The 27,170-nt window shown below is 44.1% G+C and overlaps 1 protein-coding gene across 3 annotated transcripts in view; it reads left to right on the forward strand.

Annotated features, from left to right (window-relative positions):
- LOC102165540 (uncharacterized) overlaps positions 1-27,170 on the forward strand; it is a 1,338,477-nt gene that overhangs the window by 151,507 nt on the left and 1,159,800 nt on the right. The window contains exons 7-8 of one of the 3 annotated variants that reach the window (XM_085019942.1): positions 9,098-9,301; positions 14,077-14,280. The exons of 1 other annotated variant lie outside the window; for it this stretch is intronic. The gene's annotated coding sequence lies outside the window, so the exon portion shown is untranslated. The remainder of the gene's footprint in view (positions 1-9,097; positions 9,302-14,076; positions 14,281-27,170) is intronic. One more of the 3 variants, XR_014842477.1, reaches the window with a different exon arrangement.

A 27,170-nucleotide genomic window follows, 5' to 3' on the forward strand; every position in this document is an offset into this window, starting at 1 on the left:
TTTCATTTGTAAGTCTTCTTTGAGAAATGCCTATTCAGATCCTTTGCCCATTTTTAATTGGGTTATAAATATATACATTTTTGATATTTACCCTGCAATATTGTGTTTATAGGAAATATGTATTTGATTGTGTATATTTGATCTTATTCCACTGTTCCTGCCTTGTAGCTCCCAAAGCCCTTGGAATTTACGAAGTGTTGAAAATGATAATGCTATCATTTGTTGTGTTAATAAAGTGACTTTTGGAAAGCACCTAAGGATGAGGGCTGGTTGCCAGTGGGATCAACCTTGTGATTGGAGGGTTAGAACTTTCAGCCCTCATCCCTTGAACTCCTGGGAGGGAAGAGAGCCTGGAGATTGAATCAATTGCCAATGGCCAATGATTTAATCAGTCGTGGCTGTGTAATGATGCCTCCATTAGAACCCCAGAGGACTGGGTTCAGAGATCTTCCAGCTTAGTGAACATGTGGAGATTTGTGAAGAATGACTCACCTTTTTCCCATAGCTTGCCCTAGATATCTCTTCTATCTGGCAATTCCTAAATCCTGTTAAAATAAATTGGTAATCTTGTAAGTAAAATGTTTCTCTGAATTCTGTGAGGCACTCTAGCAAGTTGATTGCACTTGAGGAGGGGGTTTTGGGAACCTCTTGTTTAGAGCTAGTTGGTCAGAAGTGCAGGTAACAACCTGGACTTTCGACTGGTGTCCGAAGTCCAAGTAAAGTAATTTCACCAGTTTGTTTTGCTTTTGTTGCTTGTGCTTTTAGTATCATATCAAAAAAAAAAAAAAAAAAATCACTGTCAAGACTAATGTCAAGGGGCTTTTCCCCTTTGTTTTCTTCTAGGAGTTTTATAGTTTCAGGTCATGGATTTAAGTCTTTAATCCTTTTGTGTGGTGAAAGGTCTGGTTTCATTTCCTTGCACATGGACATGCAGTCTTCTCTAAACCATTTATTTTAAAAATCTATTCTTGGAGTTCCTATGTGGCTTAGTGGGTTAAGTATCCTGCGCAACCTGGGTCGTTGCTATGACATGAGTTTGATCCCTGGCCCAGGAACTTCTCCATGCCCTGAGTGTGGCAAAACAAACAAACAAACAAACAACCCCCCCCCCACCAAAAACAGTCCTTTTTCCAATGTTTATTTTTGGTGCTGCTGTTGAGGATTAGTTGACTGTATGTGTGGGGGTTTATTTCTTGGCTCTAGATTCTGTTCCATTGTTCTATGTGTTTGTTTTTAAGCTGGTACCATACTATTTTCATTATTGTAGTTAATTGGAAATCAGAAAGTGTGATGCAGCCAACTTTGTTCTTCTTTCTTCAGACCGATTTGGCTATTCGGGGTCTTTTGTGGTTCCTTATGAATTTTAGGATTGATTTTTCTCTTTCGGTGAAAATATTGGAGTTTTGATAGGAATTTCATTGAGTCTGTAGGTCATATTTATCCTGGACTTTTCATTTGGGGAAAGTTTTTGATTACTGATTAAATCTTTATTTGTTTTGGATCTGTTCAGGCTTTCTACTTTCCCTCGATTTAGTTTGGTAGGTTGTCTGTTTCTAGATATTTATCCCTTTCTTGTAGGCTATCCAACTTGTTGATGTATAATTGTTCTTAAATTCTCTTATGAGCCTTTTTACTTCTGGGGCATCTGTTGTAATATCTCCTATTTCATTTCTAATTTTCTTTGAGTCTTATTTCTTTTTTTTCTTGGTCTAGCTAAGAGTTTTTCAATTTTGTTTTTATTTTTTTCAAAAAATGAATTCTTAGTTTTCTTTATTTTTTTCTATTGTTTCTTTGTTTCTCTGTTTGACTTATTTCTGCTCTAGTTTGTATTATTTCCTTCCTTCTAACTTTGCCTTAGTTTGTCTTCTTTTTCTAGTTCCTTGAGGTTTAAAGTTAGATTGTGTATTTGAAATCTTTTCTTTTTTTAATGTTTTTTGGGGGGGGCTATAAAACTTCCTTAGTACTGCTTTTACTGCATCTGATAAGTTTTGGTATGTTGTATTTTTGTCTTTATTTGTCTCAAGATATTTAAAAAATTCTCTTTGATTTCCTCTTTGACTCAGCAGTTATTCAAGAGCGTGCCCTTTATTTTCCCTGTATTTATTATTATTTTTCATTTTCTTGCTGTTATTTATTTCTAGTTTCATTTCACTGTGGTTTAAAAGATTCTTAGAATTATTCCATCTTCTGAAATTTGTTAAGACTTGTTTTGTGACTTAACTTATGATTTAGCATGGAGGATGTTTTGTGTACACCTAAGGAGAATGCCACTGGGTGGAAATTCTTAATGTATCTTTTAGGTTCATTTGGTCTATAGTGTTCAAGTCAGCTATTTATAGATTTTCTGTCTGGATGCTCTACCAATTATTGGAAGTAGGATATAGAAGACTCCTGCTGCTATTGTATTGCTGTCAATTTCTCCCTTCGGATCTGTCAGTATTTGTTTTATATATTTAGGTGCTCTGATGTTGGGTGCATATATATTTGTAATTGTTAGATCTTCTTGTTGAATCAATTCTTTTATCATTAAATAATGACCTCCTTCATCTCTACGACAGTTTTTGACCTAAGGGCTGTTTTTTTGTTTTTGTTTTTTGCCGTAAGTATGCCCACTCTTTCTTTCTCTTGCACAGAATTGCTTTTCCATCCCTTCTCTTTCAGCAGTGTGTTTCCTTAAGTCTATAGTGGGGCTTTTATAGACAGTGAATTGCCAGATCTTGCTCTTTTATCTATTCAGCCACTCTAAGCTTTTTGATTAGGGAGTTTATTCCATTTATATTTAAAATAGTTATTAGTAGGTGGGGACTTAACTATTGCTATTTTGTTAGCAGTTTCCTATCCATTTTGCCTTTGTTTTATCCCATTCTTCTCTCCTTGCTACCTTCCTTTGTTATGTGATGATTTCAGGGTTATATTTAGGTTATGTTTTTATTGGCTGCATTTGTTTACCTCTAGTGACACTGGTTTCTATTCAGGTTGCACCAGCAGAGTTTCCTTTTTTCCAGGAAGTGATCAGCGAAATGCCTACCATAGTGTCTGCTGCAGAAGTTAGAAATGGTATTAACTTTCTAATTTGCTGAGTCTCTTGTTTTGCTGCAGGAGAGACAGGTGTTGTGTGGTTGACACTGGATACTGTTAGGAAGAGAGTTAACTTCCATGTTGAGTGGTTTTGAGAAATTTTCTTCCACTACATGGAAATCATTGATCCCAATACCCTTCCTATTTCATGGGTGGATGAGATAGGCAGTTGCCACCATTGTATGGTTTGAGGGGAATTCTGACAGCCTTCCCATCAAGACCTATCTTTGCCATGGGTCTTCTGCAAATATCTCCAAGTCCCACAATATAGGCATTGTGTTCAGTAGAGTTGTCCTTGACAGAGGTATGTCATGAACACTTTAGTATAAGTTAGGTTATTGTGTTCTTTTCTCCTGCCAAGGCAATTTCTTTAGGGGACTAAATGCTAAATAGATGAAAGAACCCTTGATATATAATTAAAAATAAAATAAGCACTTAACCATGAAACAAGTATAAGAAAATTCTTATTTCCCCCAAAATGATTACTGGATGATTTTTGAAGTATTTCAAATATCACACTTGCTCAAATATGTATTTTGCTGCTTCTGTTTTGTCAGTGCCCCGATTATGGCTTAGCGTAGCTAATAGATGTTATATCAGGGCTGTGGGGCATGAAATGGGAGGGAATATGAGGGGACAAAATTTCCAGAGGCAGCAGTGAGAACTTCATTGATGGTCCCTAGTATAGGGTCACTGGCCTCAAATTTCAGAACTTTTGGGCTGGGTTCCAGTCCCTGGACAGGCAGGGGTCAGGAAGGCAAATCCCTTGATCTGATTTCTCATTATTATTATTATTATTAATTATTATTATTGCAGAGGGATTTTTATAATGATTTTTATTTTTTCCATTATAGCTGGTTTACAGTGTTCTGTCAGTTTTCTACTGTACAGCAAGGTGACCCAGTCACACATACATGTATACATTCTTTTTTCTCACATTATCATGTTCCATCATAAGTGACTAGATATAGTTCCCATTGCTATACAGCAGGATTTCATTTCTTATCCATTCCAAAGGCAATAGTTTGCATCTATAAACCCCAAGTTCCCAATCCATTCCACTCCCTCCCCCTCCCTCTTGGCAACCACAAGTCTGTTCTACACATCCATGATTTTCTTTTCTGTGGAAAGGTTCATTAGTGCCGTAATTAGATTCCAGATATAAGTGATATCATATGGTATTTGTATTTCTCTTTCCAACTTACTTCACTTAGTATGAGTCTCTAGTTTCATCCGTGTTGCTGCAAATGACATTATTTGCTCTTTTTTATGGCTGAGTAGTATTCCATTGTGTATATATACCACATCTTCCTAATCCAATCATCTGTTGATGGACACTTGGGTTGTTTTCATGTCTTGGCTATTATGAACAGTGCTGCAGTGAACATGCAGGTGCATGTGTCTTTTTAAGGAAAGTTTTGTCCAGATATATGCATTTTTTATGTTGTGTTAAGTGACCTACATTAGAGTACCTGTTACTGGTATAGTGCTCATTAAAAGGGCAAGTCCTCACAGTCTACCTGAACAATACCCTGACTTTAGAGCAAGGAGAAAGGAAACAGTCTCCAGAGAGCTGGTGATAGGGTCCTCTCTGAAACCCAGAGGTTCTTCTCTGCAATCATTTCCCAGAGCTCCTCTCAGTCTTTCATGGGTACAGAGAAAGCACATCCCCAAATGTTTCACGCGCAGTGCCTGGTATGTGGGAGACACCAGTACATTTTTGCTGATCAAATGAATGATGGGTTCAAGCCATACAGCATCCTTCTCAATCATGCACCGGGATTACCAAACCTTTTAATATTAGGCTGACTCTCTTGAAATGATAGTAGATACTAAATATTTACTTATCTATGAGATTTTTAGAGTAGCATTCTTCCTTATAAAACCTCAGGGTGCATTTGAATAAAATTACAAATAATTAAAATCTTTTAAAAAACCATAAAACCCTTAAAAGCAAAAATGATATTTTATGGCTAATAAAGCTAGAATATAGGCCTGATTATAATGCTATGTAATCATGTATGTAATTATTACATAAATACTGTATAATCATCCTAATAAACCATGCAATTTCAGCCACTCCTTCTCCCGAAGCTTCTCTATTTATAGGCCTGATGTGTTTGGCAGGGGAGAAAAGATAGATTTAGGGGAGGCTGGAGGATTAAGCACAGTGTGTAACTTGGAAGGGCCTGTGCAGTTTACTAATTTAAGAGAATCTGCATTGGTGCTGAACAAGGAAAACCAGCTTCGGGCTCAGAGGACCCTGAAGGGAATCACCTGGACCAAGTGAGCTGGTTCCCCCCCCTCCCAGCTATCCCGCTTTCCACTTGAGTGCCCATCATACTCCCCACACTCCAACCACACACAGGTGTGCCCTTTCTCATCTCTGCCTTTTCACATCCAATTTAGCCCCTGGGAGGCTCATTATTCCCCTTCCCACTCCCCCACCCCCTGCTGGGCCAGTTACTTAGGTGGCAGACCAGTCTCAAATTCTGGAGATCTCCCAACCTCTACTGATTGTCTGAGGATGCTGTTCTTGCTTAACTCCTCCCCAAGGCTGGGACAGCGAATGGGCCATCTCTTCTCTGTATCTTGCTCCTCCCCTTGTTTGTACCGGGCCCAAGTGGGCCTGGTGGGCTAAGCAAGGCAGTAGCTGTCATCTTGGGATGGAGACATACCTACTTCAGACAGCTCACAAGTCCTGTGAGTAGTGGTTCTCACACTCGAGTGTGCATTACAGTCCCGCAGGACTGGTTAAACACTGCTTTCACCACCTTGCTCCTCTCCTGCCACCAGGATTTCTGACTCAGGCAGTCTGGGTCCGATCATTTGCATTATCAAATTCCTGAGTGATCACTAGTTTCTAGGTGATGCTAGGGAGGGGACTGCACTTTGAGAACTACTGGTTTAAGGCAAGATCTTATGAGCCTGTCATGGTTTCAAGACTGATGGCTTCCAACATGAAACTGATAGTTATCTCCTATAGCTTTAAGTGCTTTCCTCTTTACAAAATGCTTTCTCATACGTTCTTTCACAACCTTCCCAGAAATGAGACCAAATTGGTGTTGTTTCTTGTCTAATCACAGAGAGGCTCAATGATGTGTTCAAGGCCCCCGGCAGACAAGCAGGGGAGCTGGGGCTTGAGCATCAGCCCCTCCTCCACATACTCAGCCCCTCCCCCACACACTCCCGTGTCTCCCAGCACTTTCTCTTTGAGTGGGACTTGTTCTGTTGGTTTGAATTTTTAGGGAACTCTTCATCCAATGATGCAGGGAATGGAACAGAATGTTCCCTAGCTTCTAGGAGGGTTGATTGCTCTACTAGTTCTGCAGAATCCCTCATCTCAGCCTCTTTTCATTTGATTAGTAAAGCACACTCTTCTCATATGGAAAAGGAACCAGGCAGTCATTCACAGGATGAAACACCCTGAAGTTTGGGCCCAACTCTGGAGCTTTTAGTAGTAGCTGTGATGTCGGGAAGGCAAAGAGGCTCACCGAGTTTGGCTGTTGCTCACTGCTCCTGGTCCAGAGGACTTACCAGTCCAGTGGCATCTCTCCAATTTCAGCTTCTGGAAGGTCAAGGGCTGCTGCTCAAATAACCCACATGAGTCAAGCAGCAGCTTTGCCCACGTCTAGGGAGGAGGAATTTGCCCTAATCTCCAAGGGCCATAGGCAATGGGGGGCATCTGGGTATAGATGCATTACCAACCTCACTGTCCATTTCAATCCCATCTTTACATTATGCCCTCAGCTAAAACCTCTTTCTTTCTTACTACTGTTTGTAAAATCTGTATCCACTTTAGCAGAGAGATAATCTATTTATGACAGATTTCTCTTTTCTGTTAGAATGGAAATGCCATATCTTGGCAGATTATTGCCTAGAGATCCCTCCTTACAGCTTCTCCACCATATGCTCCCCCACTTTTTTCATGGACTGTTCCAAAATGCCCAGGAATCCTCTAGGTCACAGTTGGCTGCCTAAGTCTTCAGCTCCTGGCGCGACTCTCAGAAGGTACAGCTGAGATCTGTGTTTTATTTTTTGGTTCTACTTTGTCTTACTTGGAAAACACTAGTAGTGAAAAGAAGAATGTTTCAGAGACATCTGTATTTTCCACAATGATTCTCATCCCACAGAAAAATATAATCAGCAGCTTCTGTGTGAAGAGAGCTGGGGTTGGAAATAATTTGAAATGCAGGAGCCCTGTCTGAGACCTCCATTTTGGAGGGGACTTGTGTGTGGTTTCCGAGCATTGATCATTTTGAGGACTCAGTGGCTTTAACTGTCATGGTCACACTCTCCCATCTTGCCTTTCACGGTGCAGTGGGTGCTGAGCTGTGCTGCCTTCAATGATGTCTTTTTTAGGGCTTGTTTATCCTTGGGGCTCTGTGGGGAGCTGATGTTCCTTTCACAGGATGCGCATGCCTCCAGGACCGTGGCCCAGGATGGACAATCGATGACCTTGTGGTCGCTGCTATCCTGCAGAGGGCGAGACTGGGGTTATTCACAGCTAGGTAATTGGCCCCGATGCTGAGCTCTTCATCCTCAGCAAATGCAGGCATCAGGGGGGCAGTTACAGATCAATGCAGGGGCGCTGAATACACAGGCCCCAGAAAAAATACCAAAATCAAAAATGGATTTGTGTTTAGAGTGCATTGTATATCCTGGTCTGGTTATGAATAATTTAGCCTTCCCCAGGCTGAATAGACTATATTTAGCAAGCCTATTTTGCTTATAATACGTCCGATCCTTTTATGAAGAAGCATAAAGCATAAGAGAAGCGCTCAGAGTTAGGGGTGACTTTATTCGGTAGGAGCGTGGAGGCACCCTTACCTGCAGTCCCAGGCTTACCACGCATACCTGGGCAGCCAGGGGCAGAAGGCTCAGGGCACATGGAGCGGGCAATGGCCTGAGGAGTGTATCTCCCTGATTGGGGAGGGGACAGGGCTACTCTACCCATGTCATTGGTGGCTCCCAGCTGGGTCATCTGTCCACGAGCGAGGAAGTGGCAAGAGTTGAGGAGTGCCCAGAATTTTTACTTCCCTTCTGTCCTGTTATAGCCCCAACAGGAATAGGATGGTGATTTGAGAGGACTTTCATAGACTCTGTACATCCTGCAGAGGCAGGATGAAGGGAATGTTCCACAGAGGATAATGAAGATTCCCAGGGCAGGGACAGCAGGGCTTCTTACCTCTCCTGAGCCTGAAAAAACAAAGGTAGGGAGCAGTTCCTCAACCCATGCAAGGGAGGGCCCTGTGGACTGGCTGTCTAATGGGAGTTCAGGCTTTGATTAGTGGTGACTCCTGCCCGTGGCAACTCCACAGGGAGGATGCCAGAAGGATAAACACTGAGACGGCACCCTCCTCCCTTCTCTCATCTCCTGTGGATGTCCCCCCATTGATAAAACCCAACAGAAAGCGAGAAGCAAGGAAGACCCTCGTGGAATCCACGTAGGTCGGCCTCCCAGGGAGAAAGAATGGAGAGTGGATCTGAAGGTACCAATGGAAGATCCCAATGCCCCATAACACTCTTATGATGGCTTTCCTGCTATGAGTTGCACTGCACTGTCTCTAGAAGGTACCTATGAACTCGCAAACATTTAACTGTGAGAAAGTATGGCTTAGCTGTTAGTAAAAGGTCTGGTTGGCTATCAGCTGTCTTAGGGATGGAACATAGGACATATACATTTTATGGGTAAGATGGACATATAGCCACAGGAAGCCAATGGTGTAGGCTCTGGGGGTTCAGTGAGAAGCAGTCCAGACAAGCTCTCCATTGGGGGCCAGTGTGTGTAACTTCTTTGGATCCCTAAGTGGCAGTGGGGAATGTCTGATTAGTAGGTTTGGAGCTGGGCTGAGAATTTACATGGCCTACCAGGCCCCCAGGTGAAACTGATATTGCTGATCTGAGGCCTCACTTTGAGACTCGGGGGCTCTACCAGCCTGCATCGTGCCTCTTCCTGTTTGCCAGTTTGCACAGCTAGAGCCATTTAACTCACACGTGGTGATTCCACCCCACACAGGAAGGGAGGATCACGGGCCTTTCGTCGGTTCTACACGGTGTCACTTTACGGCAGATTTCACGTGGGTGGCAGAGCTGAGCCTTTGCCGCGTGTTCCAGCTCCCAACTCCATCCCTTTCTGGATTCCCTGCTGGACACGTTCTTTCCTCTGGGACTAGCACACTTGGATTTGGCTCAGTTCCTTCTGGAAGCCGAAGATGAGCAGGTAAGTTCCCTTTCCACTTCCGGGCATTTACCTGGTCCTGGATAGTTGTGACCCAGTGCTCAGTCTGGCATTTTTGGTTTGCCTGCTCAGGTTTCTTCCTGTGTTTGATGTTGAGACTTTGAAGTTTGCCTTTTCTGTGCCAGTGAGTCTAGTGTCCTGGGTCTGGCATTTCGGGATCTAACTTCAAATACACAGGCTACCTTCTTCTTTTCCAAGCATGGGGTATTAATTTAGTTGAACAATGTTCTTCTATTTCTATGACTTTACCCATTTTTTTCCCTTCCTTGATTTCCATATGTTTCCAGACCCCTCAACCCCAGGCTCCATCTTCCTCAAGCTGAGTTTCAGTGTTTGCTTGTTTTTTTTTTTTTTGTTCTTGTTTTTTTTTTTTTTTTCTCTATAAATGGTGACTTTTCTGGTAAGATCATGCAGCTTGGCTGGAAGGGTCTAAAATGCCACCTACATGCATGGCTTGGGTCCAAATTAATTATATTTTTTCCTTTTAAAACTTGTGTCAAGGAGATCCATGGGCTTGCCAGGCAAAGTATCGTCTGGAGATCCGCAGCTTTCAGTGTGCTCAGGGAGCTTATTAGAAACGCAAAGAGCCTCGGGCCCCACCTCAGATGTACTGACTTAGAACCCACGGTGTAATAAGAGTCTCATTGTAAGGAACCGATTAGTGCTATAGCGCCTAGAGGATGAACTGCTCCCACCTGAGACTAATTGTGACTCTCAACCTTCCCAATCGCTACTTTTTCCAACCTCCTTATTGCCACTGATGTAATTTTAAAGGCCTGTGTTGGGTGTTTCCTGCTGACAGTGTCAACCATGACCAGCAACCCTTGATGCTGTGGCAACCCAGAGTCTGTGTCCATCTCACATTTGTTGTTTCTTGGGGTACCTCTTGCACAAGGCCCTTTCAACTGTGTCAACATACCACATATCAAATATTTCCTCATGATTCTGGCCATAATCTAATGTGGGCTAGGATGACAGCCAGACAGAGGGTCCAGGGCCAATGAGTACCATCAGGTTTCACAGGCACATTTAGGTGCTTCATGTGACGCTGGCCCACAGCAGGTGACCATCCAAACATCTCTCATCCGCATTTATTATGGAGAAAGAGTTGCAAGTAGACAGGACAGCGTGAACTAACTCTACCCCAGAGCTTCCGAGGTAGGTGGGGCCAGCAGCACTGATCTGGGCAGTGACTCCAGACGGTGACTCGGCCCACAAATCAGGTCCAACCTTTAACCTTCAATCAAGAGGGCTGAATCCTACATAAAGCCTACTGCTGAGGTGTGTGGCTTTTGGTAAGTAGGTTTACTACTCAATACGTCACCCTCTTCATCTGTGTCTGATGGACTTGAATTAGATGCCCCTGCAGATGATGGGCAATGCAAATTCATCCACCTGTTCTCCCCAGCAGGGAATTGAGTGGGAATGTTGTGTGTTGCCTGACTAAGCAGTGTGACTTTCATGACTGTATATAATCTCTGTAAGTGGGGCTGTTTGGACTTAGGCACAATACAATTCAGGTGTGGGATGGGGGTGGGGGTTGTGGCAATGGCGATATATGTGAAGTATGGTGATGAGGGAGTGGAGTAAGGGAGGTTGGAGGTATGGTGATAAGGAGGCGGGGTTATGGTTTTGAGGGGGTTATTGGGTATGAGGGGCAGGGCATGGTGATGGGGCAACCATGAATAAGGGTGGGGCTAGCCATGCTGAGGGGTAGGGCTGTGGTAATGAGGGAGGTGGAGATATGTTGATGATGGGTGGAGCCATGGTGAGGAGGGGTGGGGCATGGTGAGGAGAGGGTGGGGCATGGGATGAGGGGGGAGCTGTGAATAAGTGTGAGGCCAGAATGCTGATGGGTGGGGCTCTGGTGATGAGGGGGTGGGGTATGGTGATGAGGGCTTGGTGTATGGTGATGAGGGGGCAGCATATGGCCATGAGGGGGAGTAGTGGTGGTGAGAGGTTGGATATATGGTGATGAGGGGGCTTGGCAATGGCAATATTGGTGAGGTATGGTAATAAGGAGGCAGAGGTATGGTGTTGAGGGGGTGGGTTTATGGTATGGGAGGTTGGAAGCTGGTGATAAAGGGGCAGGGTTATGGTTATGAAAGGAGGGGTTATGGTGATGGGGGGGTGGAACCTGCCATGGGGAAGAAGGGGTGGAGCCAGCCCCGGGGAAGAAGAGGCAGAGGTATGGCGATGAGGGTATGTAACTATGGGGGGGTGGAACCAGGCGTGGGGATAAGGGCTGGGGCCATGCTCTTGGGGGAGATGGACCAAGGAGGAAAAATCAGAGTTGAATCTTATCCCTGCTCCTAAACCTGAAATTCTGGAACTAGGCCCTCAGATTTTAGTAGCAATCTGACTGAAAGTGACTATTACTCTTTTTGAACAGAAATCTTATTTGAACAGGAATCTTATAGCTAAAGGTAAAATCTGAAAGCAGACTAAAATGTTCAGTCTTGGAGTTCCCATCGTGGCGCAGTGTTTGACGAATCTGACTAGGAACCATGAGGTTGCGGGGTTTGATCTCTGGCCTTGCTCAGTGGGTTAAGGTTCCAGCCTTGCTGTGAGCTGTGGTGTGGGTTGCAGACGTGGCTCAGATACTGAGTTGCTGTGGCTGTGGTGTAGGCCAGTGGCTACAGCTCTGATTAGGCCCCTAGCCTGGGAACCTCCATATGCCATGGGTGTGGCCCTAGAAAAGACAAAAAAAAAAAAATCACATTAAAAAAATAAGTAAAAAATAAAAAAAATGTTCGGCCTTTATTGCCATCAATTCTTAGATTATAACATCCTTTTAAAAGTTGAATTATAGTTCATCTACAGTTATTTCAGGTATACAAAGGGATTCATTTATAAATATAAATACATATTTTTCAGTTCCTTTTACCCTAGTTTATTATAAGTTACTGAGCATAGTTCCCTATGCTATACAGTAAATCTTTGTTGTTTAGTTGTTTATCTGTTTCATGTAGATATATATATACACATATGTATATATGTATTAGTGTGTGTTAATTTCAAATTCCCAATTTATCCCTCCACCCCATTTCCCTTTTCATATCTATAAGTTTGTTTTCTTTGTTAATCTATTTCTGTTTTGTAAATAACTTGTGTGTCTGTATACATATGTATTTAGATTATACATGTAAACCAGGTATGGTATTTGTCTTTGGCTTACTTCTCTTAGTATGATAATCTCTAAGTCCATCTATGTTGCTGCAAATGGCATTATTTCATTCTTTTTTATGGCTGGGTAATACTCCATTGTATATATGTACCACATCCTCTTTATCCATTCATCTGTTGATGGACAATTAGGTAGCGTCCATGTCTTGGCTATTGTAAATAGCTGCCCATGAGCTGCCCACTAGTTCTCTGGCCTCATACTCCAACCCACCCTTCTGCCCCCAGCCATTCCAAACCCCCAGCATTTGACCAGAAAGCGTTTCTTACCCCCACAACTTCCCATATATCATTTCCTCTGCTAGGGTGTTCTTTTAGTCTATTGTTCTTGAAACGAGGTGTTACTGCCTTTTGAAAAGTGTTCTTTAATGTTTTTGGAGAAACTGTGCTCCCATAGCTCCTTGGGTAAACTTCTAGAACAGTTGTCAGCTGAATGTACTGTCATCTTCTCTGCCCTACTCTTATTACTACACTGCAAGTATTTTGAAAGAGATTATGTGTAATATCATCTTGCATCCTTAGTGTCTGAAGAGAGTAAATGTCTAACTTGTATTGGTTGAAGCAGTCAGCATACAGGCAGACCTTGGAGATACTAAGGGGGTTTGGTTCCAGACCACCACAATAAAGCACATATTGCAACAAAACAAATATTGCAATAAGCTAGTCCTGTGAATCTTTTGTTTCCCAGTGCATGTGGAATTTATGTTTACACTAGACTGTGGTCTATTAAGTATGCACTAGCATTATGTCTAAAAACACTGTGTATGGTCCTGACAAGGGGAGGCAAGGTGGGGGAGGGAAGGGTTGGGGGATGGGGATTATCAGATGCAAACTATTATATATAGGCTGGATAAACAACATAGTCCTACTGTATAGCCCAGGGAACGATATTCAGTATCTTGTGATAAACCATAATGGAAAAGATTATGCAAATGAATATTATCTATATGTATAACCGAATCACTTTGCCGTAGAGTACAAATTAACACAATATTGTAAGTCAACTATACTTTCAATAAAATACATTTTTTAAAAACAACATTATTGTCTCCATATGGCTGGATGATTCCTCAACACTGATAAAACTCTGCCATGGTATATCGTTGCCCAACTTGATTGATCACTGAGCATATTTTATATTAATTTTTATCCTACATTATCTGTACCGGGTTTTCTTCTCCACAGTAAACAGGCTTTAGTCTTCACTAGATCTTTAAAAGTGCCATTTTCAAGCCCATTTATAATGACTGTCCTTTGCCACACCTGGCCTGTGTCACCTTCATGCTTCCAGTCGACTCTGCTGCAGAGAGCTTGTATCAGAATCAAGGGGGGCTGGAGGGCTTGTAGGAATGCAGGATGAAGGGCGCCACCCTCACAGTATAGCGTTGGTAGAGTTGAAGCTGGGCTGAGAATTTACATGGCCTACCAGGCCCCCAGGTGAAACTGATATTGCTGATCTGAGGCCTCACTTTGAGACTCGGGGGCTCTACCAGCCTGCCTCATGCCTCTTCCTGTTTGCCAGTTTGCACAGCTAGAGCCATTTAACTCACACATGGTGATTCCACCCCACACAGGAAGGAAGGATCACGGGCCTTTCGTCGGTTCTACACGATGTCACTTTACGGCAGATTTCACGTGGGTGGCAGAGCTGAGCCTTTGCCGCGTGTTCCAGCTCCCAACTCCATCCCTTTCTGGATTCCCTGCTGGACACGTTCTTTCCTCTGGGACTAGCACACTTGGATTTGTCTCAGTTCCTTCTGGAAGCTGAAGATGAGCAGGTAAGTTCCCTTTCCACTTCCGGGCATTTACCTGGTCCTGGATAGTTGTGACCCAGTGCTCAGTCTGGCATTTTTGGTTTGCCTGCTCAGGTTTCTTTTTGTGTTTGATGTTGAGATTTTGAAGTTTGCCTTTTCTGTGCCGGTGAGTCTAGTGTCCTGGGTCTGGCATTCTCGAGCCTAACTTCAAATACACAGGCTACCTTCTTCTCCTGCTTCTTTTCCAAGCATGGCTTATTAATTCAGCTGAACAATGTTGTTGCTATTTCTATTGACTGTAAGGTGATGTGAGAGGCGGGGCTATGGTGATAAGGGGGTGGAGCCATGGTGATGAGGGAGATGGAAAAGTCAAGAGATTGAAAAGTCAAGAGTTGAGTCTCATCCTTGCTCTTACGTCTCCTGAAATTCTGGATCAAGACCCTCAGAGTGTAGTAGTAACCAGCCTGAAAGTGCCTGTTACTCTTTTGAAAACCATCGGCATTGTTTTGGGGCCTGCCAGACTCTGAGGTCCTTGGGGGAGGCAGACACACAATCTCACTGCTGACTGCCAGGGGTATCCCAGGAATGCATCTCCAAGTCAGTTTTTTTTTTTTTTTTTTTAGAATGTAAAACATATTTTCTTGTGAATGGCAGTTCTATGAAAACTGATTAAGATTCTTGACTGTTCTTCAAAATCTTTTAAAATGCTAGGAAGTAAGTAAACAGGAGTTTGTTAAATTATTTTCTGTTTTTGTTTTTTTTTGGTATGTTTGAAATATTTCATATGTAAAAATAAAATAATTCAATTTAATGCATAATATTCTGACCTCCGTGCATCCTGGGAAGAGGGTCAATAGAGATGAGGGAGGGGAAGTTAAGGAAGGAAGACAATTCTCTTTCTCTTGATTTGTTTTGGGCACAACTTTGAAACAGGGTAGCTATGTCCCTGGCTTTTTCATGCTTTCCCTTCTGCAACCTCACCTGCCTCTCACTTCATCCAGGGTGACAGTCCCATTCCAGGCAGCCCTTGAACACTGTACTTTCCAAATGTTCTCTGCCTTCAAAATTGGGGTGTGGCTAGAAGTGTTTAGAAAGTGCTTCAATTATCTATTGATGCTCAATAAATTGTCTTGAAATGTGGTGTCTTAAAACAGCTATTTTATTTGGTCACACCCTATGGGTCAGGGAAGTAGGATAGGGCATATGGGGATAGATGGTTGACAGTCTGTGTGTGATCCATGATGTCTGGTCAGGAAAAGTTTAACATTGAACATAGTGATTAGGAATGTGGGGATATGGGATCAGATTGCTGGGGCCCAAATCCTAGTTTTTCCATGTATTAGCTGATGAAATAATGATAATCATAGCCACTAACCTCATATGAGTATTGTCTTCAAGTTGACTTTCAGGTGCATTCTAGTATTTAGTCTAGATTGCCCAACTCTGCTGATAATGGTGGTATTGTTATATTATCATTGCCATTTACACTTAACCTTGAAAACTCAGCCTAGGCATATACAGGCAAGTTCTGGGGTTAGGCTGTTAAGGTCTCACATGGGAAGGATAAGCATTTTGTCCTGTAGACAAAGAGGAATTTCCAGCTGGGGAATGACAGGATCAAGCCCCTTCTCCCTCCCTTGTTCCTGCTCCCTCTGCCCTTTCTTCCTCATTTCCTCTTCTCTCCCCACTTTAAAACGATGACAGTATGTTCAAGTTGTGCAAATCAAAGGAATAGATTAGAAACAGGAGAATAAATGTGCTTAGCAGACCCAGGAAATCTCCAGGGGATTGGAATTGATTACCCAGCATGTAATATACAAAACCATCATTTTTCTGCATGTGGTGAACAATGGTGAACAATGGAAGTGAAGTAACTCCCCACTCCAGTCCCCCTAATCTGATGGAATTTTCTCAGTAATGTTGTGGAGTCATAGGGGTGAGCATGCACCAACTGGGCCAATTCCCACTGGCCTTTATTTTCTGGAAGGGTTGGCAGCAGAGGAAGACCAGAACCTTTTCCAGTGCACATACCTACTTTAATATGGAGAGGATTCTGCCTGTCCTGGGAGATGCTGCGACCTTGGGAAGTTGTGTGGATGAAAAGATACATGCTTTATATCAGACTTAAAAAATATATCCTGTTATCTTTCACCATGTAAGGAAGGACTTCTTTACATGGGATCTGTGTGAACCCCATATGGTCCCATTGTCATCTGGGGTGGTCCTGGTATTGGACTTCACTGGATCCAACAGGGCCAAATTTACTTCAGTAATTGGAAAATCTTGACTGTATGATGGGTGCAGGTTAGAGAATGTTAGGCAGTCATAAGCTTCAGAGTTTGTTTTGTAGTTCCTTTTAGTTTCAGTTGAGATTGGCCATAAGAACTTCGCTTTTCATGGGTTCAAGTAACCATGGGGCTGAATTTCACTTAGTACTCATCTTTTTTTTTGATTCTGAAGGTTGGATTTATTTGAATAAAGGGACAAGGGTAACATGAGCTGCCAACCTATATGACGTTTTTGCATGTAGTAGAAAAAAGCACTCTTTTATGGCATATGTAGCACATCAAAGTCATGACTTAGGAGCAAGCATGGCTATATTTTAGCCCCCTAGTTATCTCCTGAAGGGAGAGTCTATGCAATGCCCAACTCACACGTCCAAATGTGGCAGCCTTGTGTGAAGGGAAAGTATATAATAATAGGCTGACTTAGTAATTCAGAAGTGTGCCTGAGTTTGGGACATCCTTTCTGATTCAGTAGGTTTTGATTAGTGGCTTAGAGTTTCTGATTTAGTAGGTCTGAGGTAGGGCCCAAGAATTTGGATTTCTAGTAGGTTCCTAAGTGATGCCAGTAACCCTGGCCTGGGAGTTACATTTCGAGCACCACTTCTGTGGGGTGTAATTCCATGACCCAGATTTCCTCACTTCCAGGTGCTAGTTACCTGATTTGCTCATCAAACTCAAATATGCTTCTTTATACAGTGGTGTAGGTTGGTCCCAAATATATGGCTTCACTGGAACTTTCTGGAAGAGGATTCTTCTAGCTGTTTTCCTAGCACTTCCCTGTACTCTAGAAGGCCATTGATAAATTTGGGTCTGTGGCACCTCAACCAGCTCAGCCATCAGCATCAGAGTAGAGTTGAACCAGTTCTCCTTTTCTAGACCCTTTGTATCCTTCATAATTCTCTCCTGGAGTATTGCTTCTTGGACTCAAATGTCGCGTGCTTGATTTTAGTCTAGAGATTTATTTTTATATAGTCTGGAGAAAACAGTGCTATTTTTTGTCATCTAAGTGCAAAAAACAAAACAAAACTTAGTGTACTAGGAAATTATGCAGAGACAGTTTAATACTTGGACAACTTAAAACACGTGTGCGCATGCACAGGGGCTTTCTCAGAGACATCACTGAGTGAATAATAGGCTGCCTGGGCCCTTACAGCAGAGCCAATGAAATTTAGTTTTGCTCGAGTTTGGTTATTGGTGTTATGATGCTCCCTCTGGGCCATCAAGGAGTGAAACTGGAGCGCTCATTTTTGGAGCTGTTGAAGTTTCAAGCTCCTTTGAGGTATTGGCAGTGGGCTTGGCATGCTTTCAGATGTGGATGGCTTTCCCACTAATACCTCGCAGGCCCATGGGACATTTTTTTAAAAGTTTGAGCACCAAGTCAACCCATCTCCTTAGTGGCAGTAGTTGCTTTATCTGTGAGAATAACTGTCCTTCTTAGCTTCTCAATTTGTCACCTGTGCAGTGATTTATTACCTTCCAAAGCTGCAGTAATTATATAATGATGCAAAAATAATGACAAGCCATTCTGATAAACTTTATTACCTGTAGCATCTTGTATTCAAACTGCATTCTAGCACACTCTGTAGGATTACCAAGCACCCCTACATGTGTGACAGCCAGCAGGGAGGGCGGCTTCTCAGGTCTGAGAGGAAAAGAGGAAAAGAAACAGGATTCAAGCTTCCTGAACAGAGGCTGGGAAGAATTGGGCTGGGGTGAGTTGATTCCCATTTGGGGCACAGGCCAAATGGACTTATCTCCATTTTTATCCCAACAATTCAGTATTCACTTGCCTATTTTAAATTGGGGCTATAGAATTGGCTCTTTAAACAATCTTCAATGAAATATATAGTCAAAAGAATGTATATAAATGATGTGCAGTTGAACTCTTATTTTTATCTTGAACCCGCACCTTTAGAGCCTCTCCTTTTTATCAGATGACAAAGTTTCCCCTGGAGCTGTGTTGCGAGGCACTGTCCAGTGTTCTAGTCTTGAGAGTGAAGGACTCAAGAAGGCTGACGTACAAAGTAACTTTCAGATTTGCTTCTCATTTTGGAAAAATATCTGAACTTAAAATATCTTTCATGGGGAATTGAGAACTGAGATACAAAATCATAATGTGGCTGGTAAGAGAGTTCTTTTAGTAAATGCAGCTTGCCTAATTTGGGTCTGTGGTTGGAGGGTCAGGTCTTCAATTATTTTCCTGAACCGAGGAGTAATGCAGTCCCTATAGCTGACTGTGGAGGCCAGGATAATGGATAGGGGTCCTGTGCTGTCTTCCATCTCCTTCCTGATGACCAGCCAGTGACCTCAGGCAATGCTTGTTTCTTTTATGATGGATTCTCCTGGGATTGTACCAGGGGGCTTAGGCCAGGCCTGTGTCCAGAGTTGGGCGGAGGTGCTTAAAAATGAGGAAAAGTCATGATTATATCAGAGTACAGATGATTCCAGTACTACCAGTGCCCACATTTCTCATCTTGACAGGCTCTTAGTTGGATTACATTTCCTAGCCTCTTTTATAGTTAGATGGGAACATGTGACCTATTCTGACCAATAGAATGTAGGTATTTCCAGGACCGGCCATAAATCTCCCAAGCGTGGCTCTCCCTTCTCTTTTTCTACCGCCTGACACCAGAGAAGGACTATGTAAGACAGAAGAACTGTAGATGGAAGTGGCCTTAGAAGTTGAGTTACTTCTTAAAGGAGAGACTCCTAGGAGTCCACAGAACTGTAATGTGAAAGAGAAATCTTTTTTTGTGTTAAAACATTGAAGTTCCAGGGTCAACTTGTTAGTCTAGCATAATTTACCCTGTTCTGACTTCTTGGCTCTGAGAATCTGTGGATGAGGTTATTCCTATGCCCACAACTATGCCTAGGCCTCCTGAAATCTGGCCCAGGTCTTTCTAGGGTCACATCTGCTAGGGGTTGAATTGGAGCTGTAGCTGCCAGGCCACAGCAACGCTGGGTCCCTAACCCACTGAGAAAGGCCACGGATTTAACCCACATCCTCATGGATACTAGTGGCGTTCATTATGGCCTAGGTCTTTCTGATTGGCCAAGGCTGTGCTTTCTTCTTCTGAGTTCTCAAAATTGGGAAGTATCTCAGCATGAGAATGGTGATTTGAACCCTGGAGAGTCCAGATCTGTAGATGCTGTCAGGGAGGTGGTGGTTTCAAGGCAAGGGCTAGGCAGGGCTTCTCAGTCTTGGCACTATTGACAGTGGGGCCGGATGGTTCTTAGTGGTGGGGACAGACTGGACATTGTGAGATGCTTAGCAGCATCCCTGCTAGATACCAATAGTGCTTTCCACCTCCCTACAAATTATGACCATCAAAATATCTCAAGACGTTATTAAAGGTCCCTGGGGGAAGGGGGAAAATCACCCTTAGTTGAGAACCACTGGTCTAGACAAAGGCAAATCCCCAGCTTTAGACCTCAGGAGCACGAGTTTTCCTCTCTGCTTTTCCCTACTTCATATCATGGATTGAAGCAGTCTTTGCTTCCTCATAATACATGAGGACCAGAGCTGGCGTTTTTTGCCATTTGAGACTCTCCAGGAGTGGAGCACATCATCTCCACTGGCTTCCTTCCTTCCCTCATATTAGTATCTGTAGCTGCAAAACAAATTCCTTCAAAACTTAGTGGCTTAAAGCAACAATAACTTACTATATTGCAGTTTCTGTGGGTCGGGAATTTACAAATAGCTTTGGTGGGTAGCTCTGGCCGAGGGTCTCACATGTGGTTGCAGTCAAAATGTTGGCGGCAGTCCAGTCCTCTGAAAGCTTGATTGGGGATGGAGAAATTTGTTTCCAAAATGGTCCCTCAGGTGGTTGTGGGCAGGAGACCTCAGTTCCTCACCATGTAGGCTTCTGCAAAGTCTTCCTGGGCATCCTTACAACGTGACAGCTGATAAGAGCAAGTGGTTCAATAGAAAGAGAAAATGAGGAAGAAGCCTTGGGATCTTTTATGATCTGAAGTCACACGCCACCACTTCTGCTTTTCTATAGTCACTCAAAGCAAATCACTAAGTTGGGCACCTGTTCCAGAGAAGGAGAATTGGCCTCCACCTCTTGGAGGGAGGAGTGAAAAAGGATGTGTGGACATATTTTGAAACTATCACATCCAGTACCAAGCTTTCTTTGCTTAGCTACACTGGGCTACTCTCCAACCCTTGACACATGAGGTGTATTCTTAGATTTTGAACTCCCCCTACAGTACTTTTGCCCCATCTTCCAGATTTCCAATTCTCACTGGACTGTAGCATTACCCAGGAGTTACCTTTGGAAAAGATCTGATGAACTCATTCAGGCAGGTTGTAAAATAAAAAAAAAAAAAAAAAAAGGTTTGGAGTTTGACCCTCCCCAGAGATGTTTGCCACTTTGTAGGAATGCCTAAATGTTACTAAGCCCATTTCCCAGAGACTCATCTTGCTAATGGTAGGATTTCAGACCCTACAGTGGGTGTGGAGGCGATTCTTGAGAAAGGCTGTTTCATGAGTGATGGGCACTTAAGAGATAGCTTTTCCAATCTTAGCCTGGCTCCACCAGTGACCACCTCCCCAGCAGCCCTGGAGCCCAGATCAGGTAGCATAATGATCAAGAGCACACTCTGGAGCCAGGCTACTTGGCTTTGAATCCCAGCTCCTAAACCATGGTGAAGGTGGCTTGCTGACCACCTAGCTTTGCGTTTCCCTCTCACAGTGTAGAATGGTGATTAGAAGTGGCTGTCTAGATAGGGTCAACATTTCTCAGCCTTTACTTGCTGCTTGGTGGGTCCATGTGACTGAGCTTGGGTCCTAGAGTACATGAAAGTGATGTATGTGCCTTCTGAGCATGGCCCATAAACACCTCCCATTTGACTCTCCAGTCCAACTTCCCCATCTGCTGGCTGGACATAGATGCCCAGAACAACACTGGACATTACATGGTGGTGATGGCAGGTATCACCTCTGTTAGTGGGGTCCTGAATGACCATGTGGGGCTGACTGTTCCTCTCACAAATGAGACTCTCCATGAGTAAGATACAAGTTTCTAGTATGTAAAGCCTGTAAGATTTCAGAGTTTGTTATTAGCCTTACTTAATGAAGATAATCACTTTTTAACTGTCTTAATATTGGAAAATTCACTTAACCATTCTTGCCTCAGTTTTTTCATCTATAAACTGGGGATAATAAAAGATATTATTTCATAGGGTTGTAACTGGATAAATGAGATCAATCCACATAAAGCGCTTAGAACAGTGTTTGGTCTGTAGAACTTTCTCACTAAGCTTAGCTATTCTTCCTGTTAATTAGATTAAATAATTGCCACCTGCCTGAGTTCTGTTATGAGAGAAGGACTTTTTTGCTTCAAAACAACTTAGCCTTTTGATTTATGGAGACTTGCAGGGATCCAGCTGGGACCCAGCTACAAGGTGAAGCTCTTGTGTAGCCTGGCTTAAGGAAAATTTAGGTGAGCAGTGGGGCAGAGGCTGCATAATTGTTCTCTGTGGTCCTGGCCGTCCACAGACTTGAGAGTTGCTCTGGCTTTGGGCTCAGGAGGCACCCTTACCACGCAAACCTCTGATGGTCAGGCCAGGCCCAACCAAAGCACTGGGTGGTCAAGTGGTCTCAATGGGGCAGAAGTTGAGCAGTGTCCATGGAGACCATGCAGTGGTTTCCCTGGATTCTTCACTTTCCAGCTTGGAGACAGCAAGCTTTTTGTCCTTGCTAAGCTCATTCCTAAAATCAAAAGGAGTGAAGCATCCTGCCTTCCCCTAAACAATCCTCCTTCCTGCTCAGCTCAGCCACCTCCCCACTCACAAGACCGTGGGATGGCCATTTCTGTTTTAGCAGCTGAGCTGGGGTGGGAGGACTTCCCTCCGATTTTGCATCATGCCCCACTTTTACGCACTACCATTTTTCTGCTGGGATGTCAGGCCCTCTGCGGGTATTGGTAGGGGTCCTCATGGTCTTGCTGAGCTGGGAGTTGCACTTGGGGACATGTTCGCTCCTTCCCCTCCATCTGCACAGGCTGGGTATTTACTGAGGTCAGCAATGGTCAGATGATCAATAAAGCATTTCAGATAAAACTCCATTTTTGCCTCTAGCAAATTCCCAGCATTACTTTGCCTTTGTAAACAACATCTTAAGCAATGCTGATTGTAAATCATCTCTAATGCACCTTTACATCCCTCATGCCACTTGTTCTCCCTAATAGTTTTTTTTTTTTTTTTAAATGGGAGAGGCAAGAAGGGCTCTTTGTGCCAGTGACGAAACCAAAGCCCAGAGGATTCAGGTGACTTGCCTGAGGTCTCCATGAGTTGGGTGGGTGCAGATGGAACCCCAGCCTCTCAGCTCTGGCTCAGGGCATTTGGCCCTGCCTGGCCATGGCCTGCAGGGCCTCAGTTAATGCAGGGTTTGCAAGTGTTCCTGACCTGGCTCTGGGGCCCCTGCTTGGCTGATGAGTGCTAACCAGTGGGTGGGCTGTAGGTAGCCGCAAGTTCTCCAGCATTGTGAGAGAGCTGAAGGCTTACTTCTCCTGCTGTCTGGGCAGGCTGGCGGGTGATTGCATGTTCCTCCGGACCTAATTACTGGAGAAGAAAAGAACATTTCCTGTGAATTCCTTGAACTCCCCTCTAAGCAGCCTGCAGGCAGATGTAAACTGAGGCTGTCCTTACTCCAGGAGGGAAAAATCTGTGTGTGTGTGGATGGTCAGCATGACTTGATGCTGATGTGTGGGTCCAGAACATGGGCTCTGTAGCCTTCTCATCTATCCATAGAGAAGCACCTTCCAACCTATAGTCAGTGCAGTGATGTCAGTACACCTCTAGGCGGGGTGATGGAGTCATGGGCAAGGGAGGCTAGAGGGGATTCCCTAGCCCTCGGCCAAATGGTGTAAAAGTGAACCAAAGGGCACATTGCAAGCTCAGAACTGGCCTGTGGGATACAGGAGGAAGGGCTGAAGCTCCCTTGATATCCTTTTACCTAAGCTTACAAATGTCCTGGGGAGCCAGCATATTCCTGCATCCAGCAAGGCTTTATGTGAGATGCTGGCAGGTGAAGGGATATGTCAAGGGATGGCAAGGGCTGGGACCCACTTTTGTACCTGAAATGGCTCTGTCCCTTTCCCCAAACTGCCAAGTCCCCTTCTGGGGTAGACAGAGGAAAGTTGTTTAGTGGTGTGTACAGGTGTGGAGAGGGTCCGAAGCCAGCAGAGAAAAGCTGTGTGGACCAGCTGCAGGTGAGAGGGCAGGTGTGGAAAGCAGGCAGTAAGCAGCATCTTGTCTACCCTGATCTAGGTTGAGGGTCTGCTCTGAAGTCATGTAGGGCTGTCACTGAGGTGTACTGCAGTCAGCTTCTGGGATCGCCAGAGCCAATTGTTAAATTTTTAGGAATTTGGTGAATTGATTGATACCTTCCTGATAGTTTCTAATTGTCCATGGTGGGAATATTTACACTGAAAGCTGACAGTGCTCCACCCAGTTGTAAAACATCGGTCAGCATATTACTGCCTAGGGTTCCCTGAAGGTGTGTTTTCTTCCTTCGATGCTGATATCCCCAGATCATGCTGTGACTTACACGTTTCCTCTCAGTGACATCCAGGCAACCTCTTTCCTGCTTTGGTGTAACCTAAGGTTCCCCCTTGTCTCTGCTCTGACAGGTGTGCAGCTGGCTGCCATGGTACACTCTACAGGGTGGGGATCCTATGTCTCCCCAGCAAGGAGAGAGGCTGGTGAACCTTCAGGTGACGGCTGTGATTCCTCTTGGTGCTGCTTGTCAGATACTCATGCTGAGCTGCTCTGACCTCCAGTTCTTCTTGTTCTTTCCTCCATCCGGGCCCTGAAGCTGATCACTGCCATCTGCTCCTTCCTCCTCCTTGCTCTCAGGGCGGACCCTCTGCTGGGCCAGCATACACTGCCAAGGAGCCCACTGGGCTGTGTCAGGAACCAGCATTTGTTGCATTTGGGAATCTTCTCTTAACTTTAAGGGCTCCGTGGAGCTAAGAGATGACCCCTAATTTAACACTGTCCTTTTTATCCAGCCTCACCAGCTCCCATTGCTGGGTGCTAACTATATGCCAGGACCTGTGATGCACCCCTGATTATCTCAGGTGCTTTTCACAATGGCCCCACCAAGCAGGCACTGCTGGTAGCTCCACGCCACCAACATGCAAGGGTGGCCAGCTGTGTTTCAGTCACACTGCTAGTAAGTGGCAAGAGAGAGATCCAAAGGCAGGTTGGCTTGATTTCAAAGCACATGCTCATAACAGCTCTATTGCACTGTCCCTCTGTCACGGGGACAGGCAAGGAGACGATGGTCAGGAGTGAGGCACCTGCAGGGTTTGGAAGCCTTAGGTAACCAGCGGAGTGGTGGTGTTGGCACAGAGCTCTCAGAGGTTTGCGATGGACATGGAATGGGAAAAATATTTTCTAGATATGTTGCTTGCTTTTTTGTTTTAGTTTGCTAGAGATACTGTAACAAAGTACTATAAACTGAGTGGCTGAAATGGCAGGCATTTATTGTCTCACAGTTCTGGAGGCTAGAAGTCCAAGACTGAAGTGTGAGCAGGGTCGGACCCTTCATACAGATGTGAGGGAGAACCTGTTACAGGCTCTGCTTCCAGCCTCTGGGGGTTGCTGGCCATTGCTGGTCTTCCTTGGCTTGTGAAAGCATCACCCAGCTCTCTGTCTTCATTCTCACATGGCATTCTTCCTGTGTATGTTTGTCAATGTCCAACTTAGTCTTTTTTATAAGGACACCAGTCATGTTGGATTAGGGTCCACCCTAATCACCTCATCTTAACTAATTATAACTCCAATGGCCCTGTTTCCAAATAAGGTATGTTCTACTGAGGAAGGTGCTGGGTGTTAGGGCTTCAACATATGAATTTGGGAGAGGACACCAGTCAACCCATAACAAGTGTGATCATATTAGCTTTCAGACTGAGAAAAACTGTTTCAGAAAAATATTTATTCTTTCTATTTCTTGTTCTAAAACTTTTTCTGCTCTGTAACTTCTGATCGGAATGAAGTAGACATGTGCTTGCTCTTGTGAACTGATTCTTGTCTCCTAAACATCATTTGAAGCAACCTCCTGGGTCACCTGGATACATCTTCCTTGGCTCCCTAACAGCTTCTCCAGGACCCATCCCTTGGATGGGGTGAAACCACAGACAGGGCTAGTGCTTCTCCCTCCCCAGTGACCTGAGCTGTTTCCCTCTTAGACTCCAGAGTTTGCTCCTCTAATGGGTTTTATTTTGATTTGAATGTTCTGAATATTCCCTGCACTGCAGGTGGAACACCCAGCACAGATGGAATGCTTTGACTAGTTCTAGCCAAACTAGCAATGATATTTGCTGGAGCTGTTAGAAGCTTCACCCTAAGTAGTCCCCCCGAATCCCTCACCCCTTGGAATAAATGCTCTTCTCAGACTTAGGTGGGATGTGGCTGCTGAGAGAAAGGAAGATAAGCTTTGTTTGAGAAGTGATACAGTCCATCCCCAGCATGGACAGGCTACTGGGGAGGTGAGGGATGGGGGGAGATATGGGGAAGAAATGGGGGAATTGCCCTCCGTGCTGCTCCCCTTGAGCGTGTTCTACCAGGGTCCTCTCTCAGGAGCACACTGTTTAGGTCCTGGAGGATCCTCTGGAGTCCCCCCAACCCAGCAGCAGTGCTATTCTTTAGAACATGGGCTGAAAGTCTTAGGGGCCATATGGTGATCTCCCAAACTCAATCGGAGACCCAAATATTTCTCCTGAGCTCATAGACTGGACATTTCCATTTAGTCTCATCATTTATTCACTCATTTCTTCATTGCACCGAGGACAAGATTGGCTAAAAGGGGGTAGAGTCGGGGCAGGGAGCCTGCTCTGGACATACGAGACAAAAGGCCAAAAGGTCAGCAGTGATGGAGACTGTGGCCTGTGCCTAAAATGAAAGAAGGTGGATCTGTCTGGAGGGGAAGGTGAAAGGAAGTGAGTGCAAGAGATCAAGTGAGAAAGAGTTGTCACTCAGGTCAGGAAAGTTCACATTTAGAAGACTGGATTATCCCGAGGGCACTGAATGGTCTTAAGTATGAAAGTGCAAATAAAAACTAATAAACAGAAACCTCAATTAAAAGAGTGTGGCGGCCTAAAGGGGGCACTCTCATGCCCTGTGAGGATGGCACAGCCTAGCAGAAAGAAGAAAGCCTTCCTCTTTTTACCTGGCAAAGGCTCAGCCAATAAGAGACTGTCTCAAGGCAGCCCATGAAAAGCCACTATACTTCAAACTCTCAGTTCCTTCAATGGATTCTTTGTTTACTGCAGGCCTCCCAACTTCAAAGAGTTCTCTCCTTGTTGCATGAGACTTGCACATGCTCGCCATGGTTGCAGACAGATTTCAAATTGCAATTCCTTGTTGGTCATGAGTAAACCCCTTTTTGCTGGAGAAATAACTGGAAGCCTGTTTGTTTAAGGTCAACAAGAGTGACATGAAAGATTACTCTGGAAGTATGTGCAGAATGATTTGGATAGAGGTGAGATTAGAGTCAAAAGACAATTTAAGGGGCTATTACAATAATGCAAATATTCACTCACTCAGGAGTTCTTAAGTGTCCTTCCTGGATTTGTGGGGAGTAGGGGGAGTGAGTGAGGGGTATGGTGCCTTCATAAC

Source organism: Sus scrofa, chromosome 3 (assembly GCF_054392235.1).
Source record: "Sus scrofa isolate SSC_HxYL_T2T_F1_AM1 chromosome 3, Sscrofa_HxYL_maternal_Yorkshire_Landrace_v2.0, whole genome shotgun sequence".
In the NCBI taxonomy this organism is placed as follows: Eukaryota; Metazoa; Chordata; class Mammalia; order Artiodactyla; family Suidae; genus Sus; species Sus scrofa.